Raw genomic sequence first — 14,002 nt, forward strand, 5'->3', positions numbered from 1 at the left:
CAACCAAAATAGCAGTGGAGGAAGAGCTGACAGATCAAACAATTGAATGATGATCTGGTTGAGCTTGCTTTGATAGGAAGTGCTCATATTTTCAAACAAATCTTTGATGAAGAGGACATTCCTTTATTCCCTAATCAGTATTGTTGCGCTTTCAATATTCCATTTGCATCTCGAAAACCAACTTCAAAGATGAACCAAATTACTTTGATCTTGAGATCATAGAATTTTCTCAATGGATTATACTGCACCAGGCAATCCCTGATATTATAATTTACATAAAGATCTCCCTAACGGTGCTGTTTAATTGATGGGAACTCCCCAAGTCTCTGATTTTACTATGGAAACATGGCTGTGATCAAAATTTGATGTGCTTCGGAAAGTGCAGTCCTGTTTTTATTTATGAAATAGCAGTCCTCGCTCAGAGGAAGGGAACAGTCCAGTTAATTATAGATAAGCTTTTGAAACGTAGAAGAAATGAAATCTTCACATTTGAATAACCCAATTATTTCAGCGGTGTGGCATCAAATCCCACAAAAGTTTGATAATGTGTTCCATTTCATTGACCACAAGTTAGATTTATCTTGAGGATAGAAGCTTGAAGGAATGTGTGGATTGAGTGAATAGCTTACTCTGAGACCTAATGCAGAGTTGATAGCTCGAATGGCTTCCATCTGCACTATAATATTGCTGATCTATTCGCATTTACCATTATTGTGACTATAAATATGTGCATATTTAATTTAGCTCCAAGCCTAACTGGTGTATACATTGAAGATCTTAAAGCATTTCTAAATTGGCCTTTTGGATTTATCATTAATCAATTAATGTTTACATTATTAATTGATGTCTCGACTTTTCACCTGTACCAAAGAGTAAATCTGCATGCTGTATATATGTGTTAATCATTGGTGATTTATTGTTCTTTCTAGGAAGTTCTGCAAAGTGTTTTATTGAAACCATTTTTGTTAACTGATGGGTATTCAAATAGTGAGTTATCGATTGATTCATTTTAGTAGCTCTATAGATTATTAATAATCTTTATTACCTTATTGATGCAAGCTTGGAATTTGTGTAGCCAACAAGGTTCAACAACAAAAAATGTTGCTGATACGATTTTCATGTTTCTCCTTTTTCTTCGCACTGAACTGAAATGGCTGCACTACTGCTGACTAGAGTTTCAGCTCCTTGTAATTTTTGTGGCTTTCAAATTGGACTTCCCACAAAAGCAGGTTTCTGTGTAGAAATGTGACCTGAATGTCGTTTAATTGCTGTTCAGCAAACTTTTTGCTGAAACACAGATATACAATCCTCCAGAAAAGGATATTGCAAGCCATGGCCACATGATGCAAGTAGCAATTCAGTGAGGATATTGAAGTAATATGGTTGGTGGATTTGCTGAGATTTCAAACTCTGCTGATACTTTAATATTTGCAAGAGGATTCCAAAATCTCCAATTTGCGGGCTGGATTACTGCATCTCTCCGGTTGCAGCCACTAGTTACCACCAGCTAATTAGTCAGGATATGTATCAAAGCATAAAATGATATGTTGTTTTAAAATCAAATCTTCAGGAGAATTTTTTTCAGAAACATGATATTTTAATGTTCTGAAAAATTATGCACTAGTCAGTGAAGCAATACTTGACATCCTGTCATCCTGTTCTTCCAACACCGAGACTTGAATTTTATTTCTCTCTTGGGTTCTATGTTGTCCGAAAAGGAGGATTCAACTGAGTATCTCACTCAGTAGCAGGATTACTATTTGCTATTTTAGTAATAGGATGGAATGATGCTTCTTGTATTACTCTTGAAGGAAATAATCTGAAGGGTGGGATGATATTAATTCTTTGTCCTCGGCTGAACTTTTTATTCTTTTGTTTCTCTAATACAAAAGGAGGCGAGACACTTACAACAATTTGGAGGAACTGAATAGACCGTCAAGTGGGGAGGAGAATAAATTGCAGGGTACAAATTAGCCGATCAACAATAGTGCGCAGAGGTAAGGCACCGTACTGTGTCATATATTGTGGCTAACATTTAACTGAACTCTTTCAAAAAGATTCCAATTTTCATTTATAAACTAAAACATTGCTATATCACAGAGATGAGCAGTGAATCAAATGAAAAATCTGAATTGATCAGAAGTTTGGACAATTCAGATAAATGAATCCTGGAAGTTCTAAATTACGCTGATACACATTTGAACGACTCTCCTGTGCTTAAGTTATTGGTTATTGTGTTTTTTTTGTTCTTTCTGTGCACGAAGCAAAAATCATTGACTTTGAAATGGTTTCTTTTCACTTCAGAGGCAATTCACCTCTCTCCACTGTCATGGAGCTCTGCATTGTGCACTTCTGGCACCTCTGATCCCATTATTGGTGCATTCTCCCTCTTTTTGTCAATGTAATTTATATCAAGACTACCAGATGCTAATGCCACATCTCAATGGCACAAAACCAAAAGAAAAGGATCAGCAAAATCTTTGCTTCATTCAATTAATCTGGTGTGCGCACTTACTTGCTAATACCAGGCCCCAGTTTCACTACTATGAGTTAATAACATTCTTTCAAATTAATCAATCTTCCCACTGCAGATCTGAATATAATGCACTCTTTATAGGTGACAGTGAGGCTGTTTTTGTTTAGGAAATTCTTTTAAAAAGATAGTAGACCTTGAAGTCTATTCACTTTTCCTAAATTGTTGTAAATGTTTAGACTCTGAAATCTTCTTTTCACAGACCCTCCATTTGTATTAAACAAACAAAAGGGAAGAAAAAAACAAAGTTCACACAAGTTCATAGAATTTATTCCACTCCACTCTGGAGATTACGTCCTTCAGATGCAATGCAAGAAATCCCACTCCATCTTATTACCAAAATAGCAAGATAATCCCTGGGCCTGAGGCAACGATTTATTTGGTCTCATGGCAGAAATAGAATCTGATTAAAGTTTTGGCAACAAAGCAAGTGTTTTTTTTATTAAAAGCGAGAACTAGGAATTTGCTTAGATAGGCTAATTGCAAAAATGAAGGAAACCATTGATCTGAGATTAAATGCTGGGTTATTCAGGTCCACTTGACCTTTTTCAGAATTGAAAAGATACAACTTGTTTCAGTTTTTAACCTTTTGATCTATATTTTTTTGAACAATACTAGCTCATTTGAAAGTGACTGAACTTTATTCTGTTACCATGATATTCCAATGTTTTGATATAAATTCGCTCTCCCTTTGCTTTTCATTATTTGTCCTTTGATCTGATTCCGTGCCTATTTGTACCCAGCTGGACTTCTATTGTACGTAACTATAAAAATTGGATAAATGTCACTATAATAATTGACATTACACATATGACCGGTGACTGTAGCTATATTTCAAATCGTCACTATGCAGTAGTATCCTTAAATGATTGGGTTTAATTTGTTGTATTTCTTCACAGATTTCTTAAGAATGTCTGATTTCTGATCAAAAGAGGTGTTGAACAAATGTGTGTTCAAACAACCACTTGAACCACTAGAACTGCAGACAGGACCCCGGTTTGATGTCTAATCTGTAAGTCAGGCGATGCCTCCAACAATGTTTTCAGTACTATAGTGGAGTGTCATCCTAGGTTATGAAACCCTCATCCAGAGATAAAGTGCTAGCAGCTAAGGCGTTGTTCTGATCTGAATATACAACAATCCTGTTTTTGTGCATTATTTTGTGCTTTGGATAAATTATTAAAAAATGTAATGACTAACTGCAATAGTTGTCACATGAGAGGACATGAGAGAGCTTCATTTTTGTAATTATAGGATGCCAAAATGCAGACTTTTACATAAAAGGCACATTTGATTGACAGGATGTTTGATTGTGTTTGTACATCTTTCACTACACAAAGATTGTTTTTAGATTGGTTATAGGCCAGAATCCTCTAGGTTTCAAACTTTGTGCGTCATAACAAATGCTTCCTGCGTAAGGGAATCCCATCAATTTGAAGATGGGTCATTAATCAGCCAGTTATATAAATAATAGAAAGGACAAACAGCACCTCAGGGAAAGAATGACATTTCCCTATGACTCACTTTTAGTACAGTGGGTTTTACTGAGTTATTCATTGAAAAGGAAACAGTAGTCAGAGGAAAACATAAGTGGTTCTAGAAAGAGTAAACATTATATATTCTGTTTGTTTCATGGATTCTAGAAGAACAAAACTTTTACGAACGGCGATTCAGAAGTTCCAATCAAACAATTGAATATTTTGTTCAGTAAATCTTGAGCAGTTCAGATGAAGAAAGTCCTGCAGCCCATCTGATCCTTGCCTGGCGACCCAACCCGCCATCTTTACATTACTGGGTCAAGTTGCTTCTTAGAATAAAATGGGATCGCTGCAGGGTTTTAAGAGACAATTTCAAGACAGATGCCAGAAAGTATTTAATTACTGGAATAGATTACCCAAAAAGGGTGTTTTTTGATGTTGTTTGGATGGACATGAGATTGATTATTCTGGAAAGATGAGATCAAATGTTTTAAAGGATCATCTTCACCTGAACCTCTCTTGTGATCTTGTGGAATTAGTCCCCTAAGTTTCCTATAATATGCTCTGCTCCTTCGTGCTGCACTTCTGGTTATTGGCAAGAGACGCTATTTGGTGCTGTTGGTGAAATGTTGGATATTACACACTACTTCAGTATGTCACTGCAATTTAACAAAAGAAGAATGGAGGGGATGAAGTTAAAATCAGCAAACTAAAATGAGAATAAATTAATCATAATTTTTTTTGTTCACTGCAGATGTCTACTTCTGCAAGCTGACGGGATTCTGTCATATGTATGCCTGAAACAGACGGTCAAAGACCCTGGTAAGAACTAGGCAAATCATCGGGATTAATTGTAATTTGCAGACGAAGGGCATCACAAAGCTTGTCTGTATGGGTCCAGTGACTCAGAGATAAGTTCATTAAGGGATTGGATCTTACACAGAAAGCACTTATATACTGATAAGTAAATTTCATTTTCATTCTCAAATTAATAAGTCATTAGGGCCTACATCAAGGAATTGGTCTAGCTTAATTGCATACAGAACCATAGACTGCCATGAAACCTCTTTTGCAAGAAAAAAAAGCATGTTTATGTTTTATATGTAAACCCAAATCAGGCAATTACTGTCTGGTATAGTGACTGTTTTTGCAGGCAAACAGACTAGTGAGTTGATGAGGTCCTTCTGAAAGATCTTAGCTGACAGTTGCAAAGTTTGTATTACAAATAAAACATAAAAGTACAAGTTCTTTCTTTCCTACAAGTAACAAAAGAGGTTTCATGCACAATTAAGCTGGACTCCTTTCATGATGTATGCCTAATGACTTATTAATGTCTGAGAATAAAATAAAATTTACTCATCAGTATAAGAATATATTGTATATTTAAATTTAATTTAACCTTGCATGTCATATAGTGCCTTCCAAATTGGGAGGAGCCTGGAAGCACTTCATACGATTTATTGCAAAGTGTGGCGACTGTATTTGTAAGCCAACTCAGTAACGAATTTGCACATAGCAATGTAATACAAACAGCCTTGAAAGTGGATGACCAATTTCATTTGGGGGATAGTTGGCCAGGCAACAGGGAGAAACTTCCTTCTCTTCTTGAATGTGCATAGGATCTTTAACGCCCTCCCTGAACAAGTAGACTGGAGCCTCAGTTTAATGCTTCTTTTTTGTTTGTACCCACAACTAGTTACCTTTACTAAATACGATTTGTTTCATTTCGCCCAAACTAAACTAGCCGAGTCTCTTTGTGCCAATCGAGGTTCTGTAAGGTTATACTCCACCATCATGAACAATGAATTAGCTTTTATATAAACAGCAAAATCCATTGTTGCTTGGCACACTAGCGAATGATAAGGTTAGTTTGTACAAGTCCAGTGACTCTGCTGTAACTTCATTTAAGATTTCCTGGTAATGTAACCGAACCTCATTCTGTTATTCACTGAAAGTGACCAATTGTATTCTGAATGTTAATGACGGCTATAATTATGTGGCAATTACTGGAATTACAAATGTGTTCCTTTATGTAGGTGGGAACTACTGCACGATGGAGAGTTGAGGGGAGGAATGATTTGGCAGTCATACACTTGGTCTGTGTTCACTTCTCTTCTCCAGATTCTGACAGATTGCTTCCCTGTAATTTGCTGCAATTAGCAAGTAATTCTGGAGTGGTTATCTTGTAATTTCAATGGAGGGTGTTCAGTGATGGTTCACTAGACTAATATCTGGGTTGAAGAGGCTGAGCTATGTTGAGAGGCTGGGTAGACTGAGGTGCTGTTCCTTTAGCAGATGAAGTTATAGGGGCTGATTTGATTAATGTTTTTAAAATCACAGGAATTGACAGGTTAAATAGTGGATGACTCTGATAGAGGGATGCATTATAAAAGGTCATGAAATCAGACAGGTACAATTGAGGTTAAGAAGCTTCATACATATCATTGTGAAGATGTGCAATGCTCTGCCCTAGAAAGCTGTAGATGCAAAATCAATAGTGATGTTTAAAAGAGAGACGGGTACTTGGGAAGCAGAGGTAAAAATGTGTATAGTGAAAAGGGAAGGGCATTGGAGTTGAATAATCTGCAAAGATCTAATAATAATCCTTGCATTTGCTGCCTTATCACGTCTTTGAGACATCTCAAAAATGCTTCACAGAGTATACTGTAAAGTGAATTGACTGTATATTTTGTGGACAAAACTGATGGCACAGTCTGTTTTCCTACATTTTCCTACTCAGGGATAATTTTTAACACACTTCAAGCAACTTTGATTCTGCAAGGCAGCAAAGATTCAAGAACAAAGAAACCAAAGGGTAATTTGATGACTAATAAATTCAGATAAAGACAGATGCCATTAGAGCACAGCTGGATACAATGGTTTATGAACATCTTCCTAACCTAGAGATCTTGCAGCCTTGTATCATTCCAAATAGCAGACTCACTGCAGCATGTTTTGTTCAAAGAATCTGGTCAAGAATCCTAATAGCAAAATGTGAACTGACTGAAGATGTGGATCAACGACAGCATGAATAGAATAGAGTATGAGCACTTTGAGATGCTCAAAGGAGCTATATGTATGAGTGCAAGTTGTTGTAGTTATTGGACTCATTGGATCTGGAATGTGCTAAATGGTAGTGGATTTATTTATTACTGTGCAAAACAAAGCGTTTCATCCTCGTTTCACCCTCCATTCAACGTTTCAAATCAAGAATGTAAATATGCTAATTTAGGAGGATTGTGTTATAGCCCTTATCACAACAGTTGATGCCTAAATTCTTAGTTTAATTGCTCGTTCTGAATATACAGCCAACAATAATTTTAGGAATGTGAAACCTTGCTACTAATTTGGATACTGACTGTTCTCTCATGCTCAGTTTATTTTAAGATAGACGGGCAAGAGATTAGATGGGGGTTTAGAGGGTGCAAGCAGAGTTGCGCAATGTATGTTTGCCCAGCTCACTAGAAGAGTCAATAAAATTGTCCTATGTTTACAAGACATGGTAAACCCCATGATGTATTATGATTAGGAACTGCTGCTGATGTCACTTTCTTCTTGAAGCATAATCATTGCAGCTTCCTGTGCACCGGGTGCATGTGTAGCGCACAGGAAGTTACAATGGAGCCCTGAGAACCTGGAGACAGTTATTTTGCAATGCAAGAAGCTGATTGTCCAATGCTGGAAGCCACGTGTACTCCCTTCTGGTAGAAGGCAGCTCAATACTAGATACTAATTCTGCGCTCCACTGTGGTGCATTCTGAAAGGGTGGTCCCACAGTTCTAAGAGGCAAATTCACAATTTAGTCTTGCACATTCCATTCCAATGAGGGAATTTCCATGGGTGGGTATGGAGATAAATGGATCTCTCAATCTGGTTTGGATACTGTTAAGCATGGCGATGGGTTTCTACATGTGTCACACTCCCGGGTAAAAAAAAACAGCCCAATTATCACGTGCAACTTACTTGTTGAATCTCAGCCTTCTCCCTCGATGATATAAACTAAGAATGTGCCCATTACATGTTTGTGATTTGATACTGTATAGGGTTAAACATTCATCTATTCTCTAAAGCCAGCAGAATGTCTTTTCAAAATGTGGTGTGATCCCTTAGGATACTTAATACATTCAGTCTGATTTTAATCGGGCGAGTGCCATGTTTGCTTCAGGGCAGTTCACTTCAGGATATTTCTCAGTTAAAACCTTTCATCTTTCTTCTTTATATATTAAAAAAGGTAAATTTGGATCAAGCAACATTAGATTCCAAAATACTTCCTCAGACACCAGAGAATATTTTTGGATACAGTATTGCATGTTGCAAATTACTTTTGGTTCTGCAGATTTTCTGTACTAATTTCCAGAGGGAATCCCTATTCTCTTTCAAACAGTGAATTTGATGTATTACATAAAGAATGTACTCTTCCTGTCACGAATGTGAAATTAAATTGAGAGGTTTGCATTTCACCATAGATAAGGATTGCAATTTTATCTAGTGGTCATTCATTGCTCCCACAGAATAGGACTTGAAAAAATGTACTTTCGACATACACTTTGTAAGTAATGAGTGAATATTGTTATATTAAACCAAGCCGTAGGCATGTTACTAAACCAAGTGAATTGCAGTTTGCTACCGCTTGCTTTTTTATTCGCAAAGCAGAAAATGGATGCACTCTTAAACTGACAGTGGTGTAATTGTGATTTGACTTCTCTTGAATTCTCACTCTTCTGCTCGTGCCAACCTGCACCTAATATTTGTTAGAATTAGGTGGGCAGGGTATATCGCTCCAGGGAGAGAGTGCATACTCCTTTCCAGACACTGAGAAGTTTCTGGATGTCAGTAACATACAGATGTTGAACTCCTAGTCTGCTTTGGATACTCTTAAGCATGGTGTTGGGGTTCTACAGGTGTCAGAGATTCGGCTGACCAAAAAACCCCCACTTCTGATCGATTGCCTGTGTTGGTATATGCATTGGTGTTGTTCGTGAAGCGCTTGTGAATGCAGTGTGTTAAATTCAAGCAAGACCATCATGTTAAGTTCAAGTTGAGGCTAATAAACAGTAAGTGAATTAGACTGAAGCAATTCTAGTGTAATCTAATTAATAGTGTAAGCACGTTTTAAGTTATTACTAAGGGCATCTGAGACCATCGACACAAATTAAGATTCGCCAACCTTTAAATCTTCTTACAATGGAGATCATTGACAGGTGGAAAGATTTTAAAAAAATTAATTCCTTGAAAGCGTATGTTCTTTCGAGAAAATGAGGCTAGAATGAAAAACATTTTGGTTCAATTCAACTGCATTGCCTGGAAGCACCTTGCACAATCCTTTTAAAGCGTTAACTCCTACAACTTAGACAATATGGATGTGCACAGTCTTTGCTGAGCATGTGTCACTGTTGTAAAGTCCATGGTAATTGCATTAGACTTAGCCTTCCCTGGCCTTTAGTTTTAGCCGACCCTTTATAAACCTGTATCTTCATTGAAATGAACATTTAAACCATGGATAAGTATTAAGGCCGCAAAATTGATGCAAAGACAATGAATGGTATAAATGACATTCAAAAGCGTCAAGGGACGTGTCTGTGGTATTGAGACTTGTTTTGACGGTTTTATTACAGATTTATTTGTGATTAATTAGTTCCACAGACTAATGTGCTGAAATCATTTAAAATTGACTTTTTGCCCCATTTTTCATTCTAGTCAGACAACTCACACATACTGCTAAGTATATTGAACTGTTTCTTTTAATCTATACGTTTCACCTGTGTATCCATCCCTCTGGGTAGAGAGTGCACATTCCATTTCCAAACCAGTGGAAATATCCATACATACCTGCCACACCCAGTAACTTTGTTTTGGATACTGTACTCTTAAACATGGTGAAGGGTTAGACACTCAGCTGATAAAAAAACAAGATTCCCTGATTAATTGATGCCAAGTTTTGGAACAGCAATATAAAAGCGACATGAGGGAAGGTCAGAGGGTGTTGTCAGGGTTATCGCAGTCAATTGGCTTATTCAAGTAATTTAAACAGCATGAAGTTCATATCACTGACACCAGCTTAGGCATACACTTTTATACGATGGCATTGGACCCAGGTTGCAGTGTGGAATTTAGAGTGCTAATTCAAGGTTGTAAAAATGCCAGCATCTATGACTGAAAAAACTGGCTTTATACCCATTTTTTTTTGCTCAGTGGAATATAACCTCTCTTGTATAAATACAGCATGTTTTCTCCTCACTCTTGCTGCTCATGTGGGCTTTGAAGTGAGCAGAAAAGCCTTTTCACTGATCTGGCTAGCGTGTATCTTATTTTAAAAACTGCCTTGAACTCTGTGAGAAGGCTAAACAAGGTAAAACAGAATGTTTGGATTGCTGACAGCTTTCCTACGTCATTTATAGTGACCTACCAAAGAGTAATATTTACCGTGATGAGACTGTTCCAACAAACCTAAAACAATTCGTACTAGATTTCTTTTTCACATGTTGGTGAAAGGGATGAGATGTCGGAAGAGGAAAATAAAACTATTTGATTAAAAACTACACCTTTCTGAATGGTTACCCCTTTATTGTTTTCTGTCTCAAGACCCTCCTCTTCGCCAATGCCTTCGGCCATCCTCCTATCCTTACTCTCTCTGTCCTCCACTGCTCCTGATCCCTACCTCTGGTCCAAATCCCTGACTGTCCAGTGCCTTGCAACATCTTCCCGACATGAAAGGTGTGATACAAATGTAATGTGTTGTTGTTCATCATTTTCTAAGCATATCTTTTCTTTCTCCAATCCTGAAGTGGAATTGAATAGTCCAACTTGAACACATACTCAACTGGCTTTGCAGAAATATATTGCATTAATAGAAATGTCTTTCAGCTCTTAAATAATCGTATTTCAAATGCTGACTTATAACATAAAACCTAACTACCACGGCTAAGGTTTCTGTTGCTGTTGGATCACAAACATTGCATCCAACTTTCATGACTTATATGCTCGGCACTGTTGTGAGAGTTTTATAACTGTATTTTCTCTGTGAGGTTTTAAATAACACACTATATTCACTATAACTGGGCATTCGTGCACCTCAGGCTACACAAACCTACACTTTAATCTAGCCTTATTAAGATGATGGTAATATCTACCTGACAAAATCTTTCCTAACCCAAGCCATCTCCTTGCTCCATACAACTATAATTTTCCCTCGAATCGTTCTGACGAAAGGTCATCAATCTGAAACATTAACTCTCTTTCCTCTCTCCATAGATGCTGCCCGACCTGCAACTTCTGTTTTTATTTCCGATTTCCAGCATCTGCAGTGTTTCGCCTTTTGTTTTTTTTTGCATTTTTCCCCCATTGGTTGTACTTTTCCTTCTTACAATTTGCTCTTCTCAGATACATTAGCAGTTACATGACCAACAATAGCCATGTTGTGTGACCAATTTATTTGGAGGATTGCTGGCCTGGACTATCAGGAATCCCTCCTTTTTTCCCTTGTTATGGGGTGTTTAACATTCAACCGAAAGTAGGAAGATGGTGATCTCAGTTTAACGTTACTTCCAATGGCAAATCCAGCTATATAGAACCGAACTGGAGTGATAGCCTAGAGACTATAAACTCAAAGACTAATGTAGGGCTGAAACCCACAACTTTCTGTCTCCAACATTCCTTTACTCCCTCCGATACCCTTCTATTCCCCTCTCCCTTGTGGGAAAGTCTAGCTTAGTCTTGAATGCAACTGTGCTATCTGATTCAATCAACACTTCAGTTTCGCAATCCCACTACTCTTTGCGTGAAGTCGTCTCTCTTAAATTGGTTGCCGTGTTTGCCTACAAATACACAGTCAGTGCACTTCACAGTAGCATCTTGTGAACCACTTTGAGATGTCTCAACGACTTGATGAGGTGCTATATCAAATGCAAGGATTGTTTTAGCTTAAATATTCTGAAGGCAAGATCTTTAAAAACTCTCATTAATAAACTAAGCACAAAGCTTCTAAGAGAAAATCTTGCAGTTTTAATGTACTCACTAGAATAAATACGCTTGGCACAAACATGGGTTTTGTCGAAAGGTCATGGCTTTTTACAATAGTTGTAATTTACTGGTAATAAACAACAAGTGACTGACCTGTTGGTCCCCACCCCTCTGTACCACAGAAAAGTTCACAAACATCCTCCGCCTCAACTATTGCATGATATAGTTACTACAGAGCTTCTAACCCTTGCACTTCATCTCGGCTGAATCCTTTCATGTATCTTTCACCTTTCATTATACCATTATCATCTTGCCAAAATATTCCTCAATTATTGCAATTAATTTGGTTCCTGTTCAGTCACGGATGTTCAGTGTAAGAAAATATTTCTTTAATTTATCAATCAAAAGTAGGACCTCATTGATCATGTCAATGTAATTTCACCTTCAGGGAATTTTTGTTTTTACATTTGGGAATGAAAGGATTCTTTTGGGTAAGCTATTGCAATTTTCTGTCTTTCCTTGTCTTGTTCTCCAAGCAACAACAAATTACACTTGTACTGCACCCTTTATGTCGGAAAGACGTCCCTGGACAGATCGCTGGACAGTCAGGGTTTTTTTTTTGGACCCAAATTGGGAGTTGGGGGCAGGAGCGGTGGAGGGCAGGTGGGTTGGTGGAGAGAGGGTGGCTGAAGGCATGGTCGAAAAGTCTTTAGACGAGACTTGAAAGAGGCAAGACAGGGGGTTAGACTCTAGATAGAGTTCCAAAGTGTTTTAAAAGCACCACACAGCAGGGGAAGCACAGTGCCGAGAAAGCACTGCATAGAGAATTGCCGTCTCAATCACTTTATTTTACCAGATATTTCGACTATTTTTAAATATTATAGTTGAGTCACAAAACCAAATTCATCTCGGTCTATTGCCAACATACCTCTATTAATAATGGCATGAATAAATTCACAAGATCACAAGACGTGTTCAGATGAAGAATGGGCCCTTCAGTTCATTTGATCTTACCCTTTCAGAATCCCTACATAACCCTTTTCCCATTAAAGCATCAAGTTGTCTCGGAAATGAGTCCAGTATTCTGGCCCCAATGAGTAACCCGGTCCATTTGTCAGCTGCCCTCAACGTAGAGAGAGAGTTTCCGGTATGTGAAAACTTGCCATTAACAATCGTAAATCAGTACTTTCTTGTCCAACTACATTGAGATTCCGAAAATATTGCTCCAGGTTTACTTTCTCTCGACTGTTAGGCATCCCTTTGCCTCTGTGAGGTTCTCTTTTTGAGGCATGGTTTATAGCATACTAAACAGAACTGTATGCAGTATACTTGAACACAACTTTTGGGTCTGAATTCAATTGATTTGCCAATATAGTCTAGCATCCTGTTTGTTTTATTTTTTGTTGTCTCACACCATCTGAGCAATGAAGCAACTAACACTCTTAACACCTTTCTTGCAACTTCTTTTTAAACCCAAACACAGTGCTGCATATTAATACTTCTCTTCAGTGTTATTGTAAAGGTCAACGCAGCTAACTTTTGTTTGGGTAATAACTACACTAATAGTTAATGATATCCTGGGGAGTTTTGTTGGGTGAACACAGGACTTGGAAGGTAAAGATTCAGTGTTTGAAACATGTAGATTTACATTAAAATTTGAATGTCACTTGGAATCATACAAAGTAATACAAAGTCTGTTCAGTTGACTCTTGCGCAGTTATGGACAGTTAATAAAATGTATTTATCTACCAAAGCCCTAAACTGTATAGGTATTTTCTGTAAGTAAATATAATAACATAACATAACATGTAGGAGCAGGAGTAGGCCATTCGGCCCTTCGAGCCTGCCCCGCCATTCAACCATGGCTGATCTTCTAATCTAACTCCAGCTAATAACCTGACCCTGCTTTATCCCCATATCCCTTAATCCCTTTTTCAATAAGAAATATATCTATCTCAGTCTTGAATATGTTCAAGGACTGAGCGTCAACAGCCCTTTGGGATAGTGAGTTCCATACATTCACTGCCCTTTG

At 37.6% G+C, this 14,002-nt stretch overlaps 1 long non-coding RNA gene across 1 annotated transcript in view; it reads left to right on the forward strand.

Annotated features, from left to right (window-relative positions):
- Positions 1 to 1,898: 1,898 nt before the first annotated feature.
- LOC103175340 overlaps positions 1,899 to 14,002 on the forward strand; it is a 28,361-nt gene continuing 16,257 nt past the window's right edge. The window contains exons 1-3 of the long non-coding RNA XR_487461.2: positions 1,899 to 1,997; positions 3,433 to 3,545; positions 4,766 to 4,833. This is a non-coding gene — a long non-coding RNA (uncharacterized LOC103175340). The remainder of the gene's footprint in view (positions 1,998 to 3,432; positions 3,546 to 4,765; positions 4,834 to 14,002) is intronic.

Source organism: Callorhinchus milii, unplaced genomic scaffold, assembly GCF_018977255.1.
Source record: "Callorhinchus milii isolate IMCB2004 unplaced genomic scaffold, IMCB_Cmil_1.0 Scaffold9, whole genome shotgun sequence".
NCBI lineage: Eukaryota > Metazoa > Chordata > Chondrichthyes > Chimaeriformes > Callorhinchidae > Callorhinchus > Callorhinchus milii.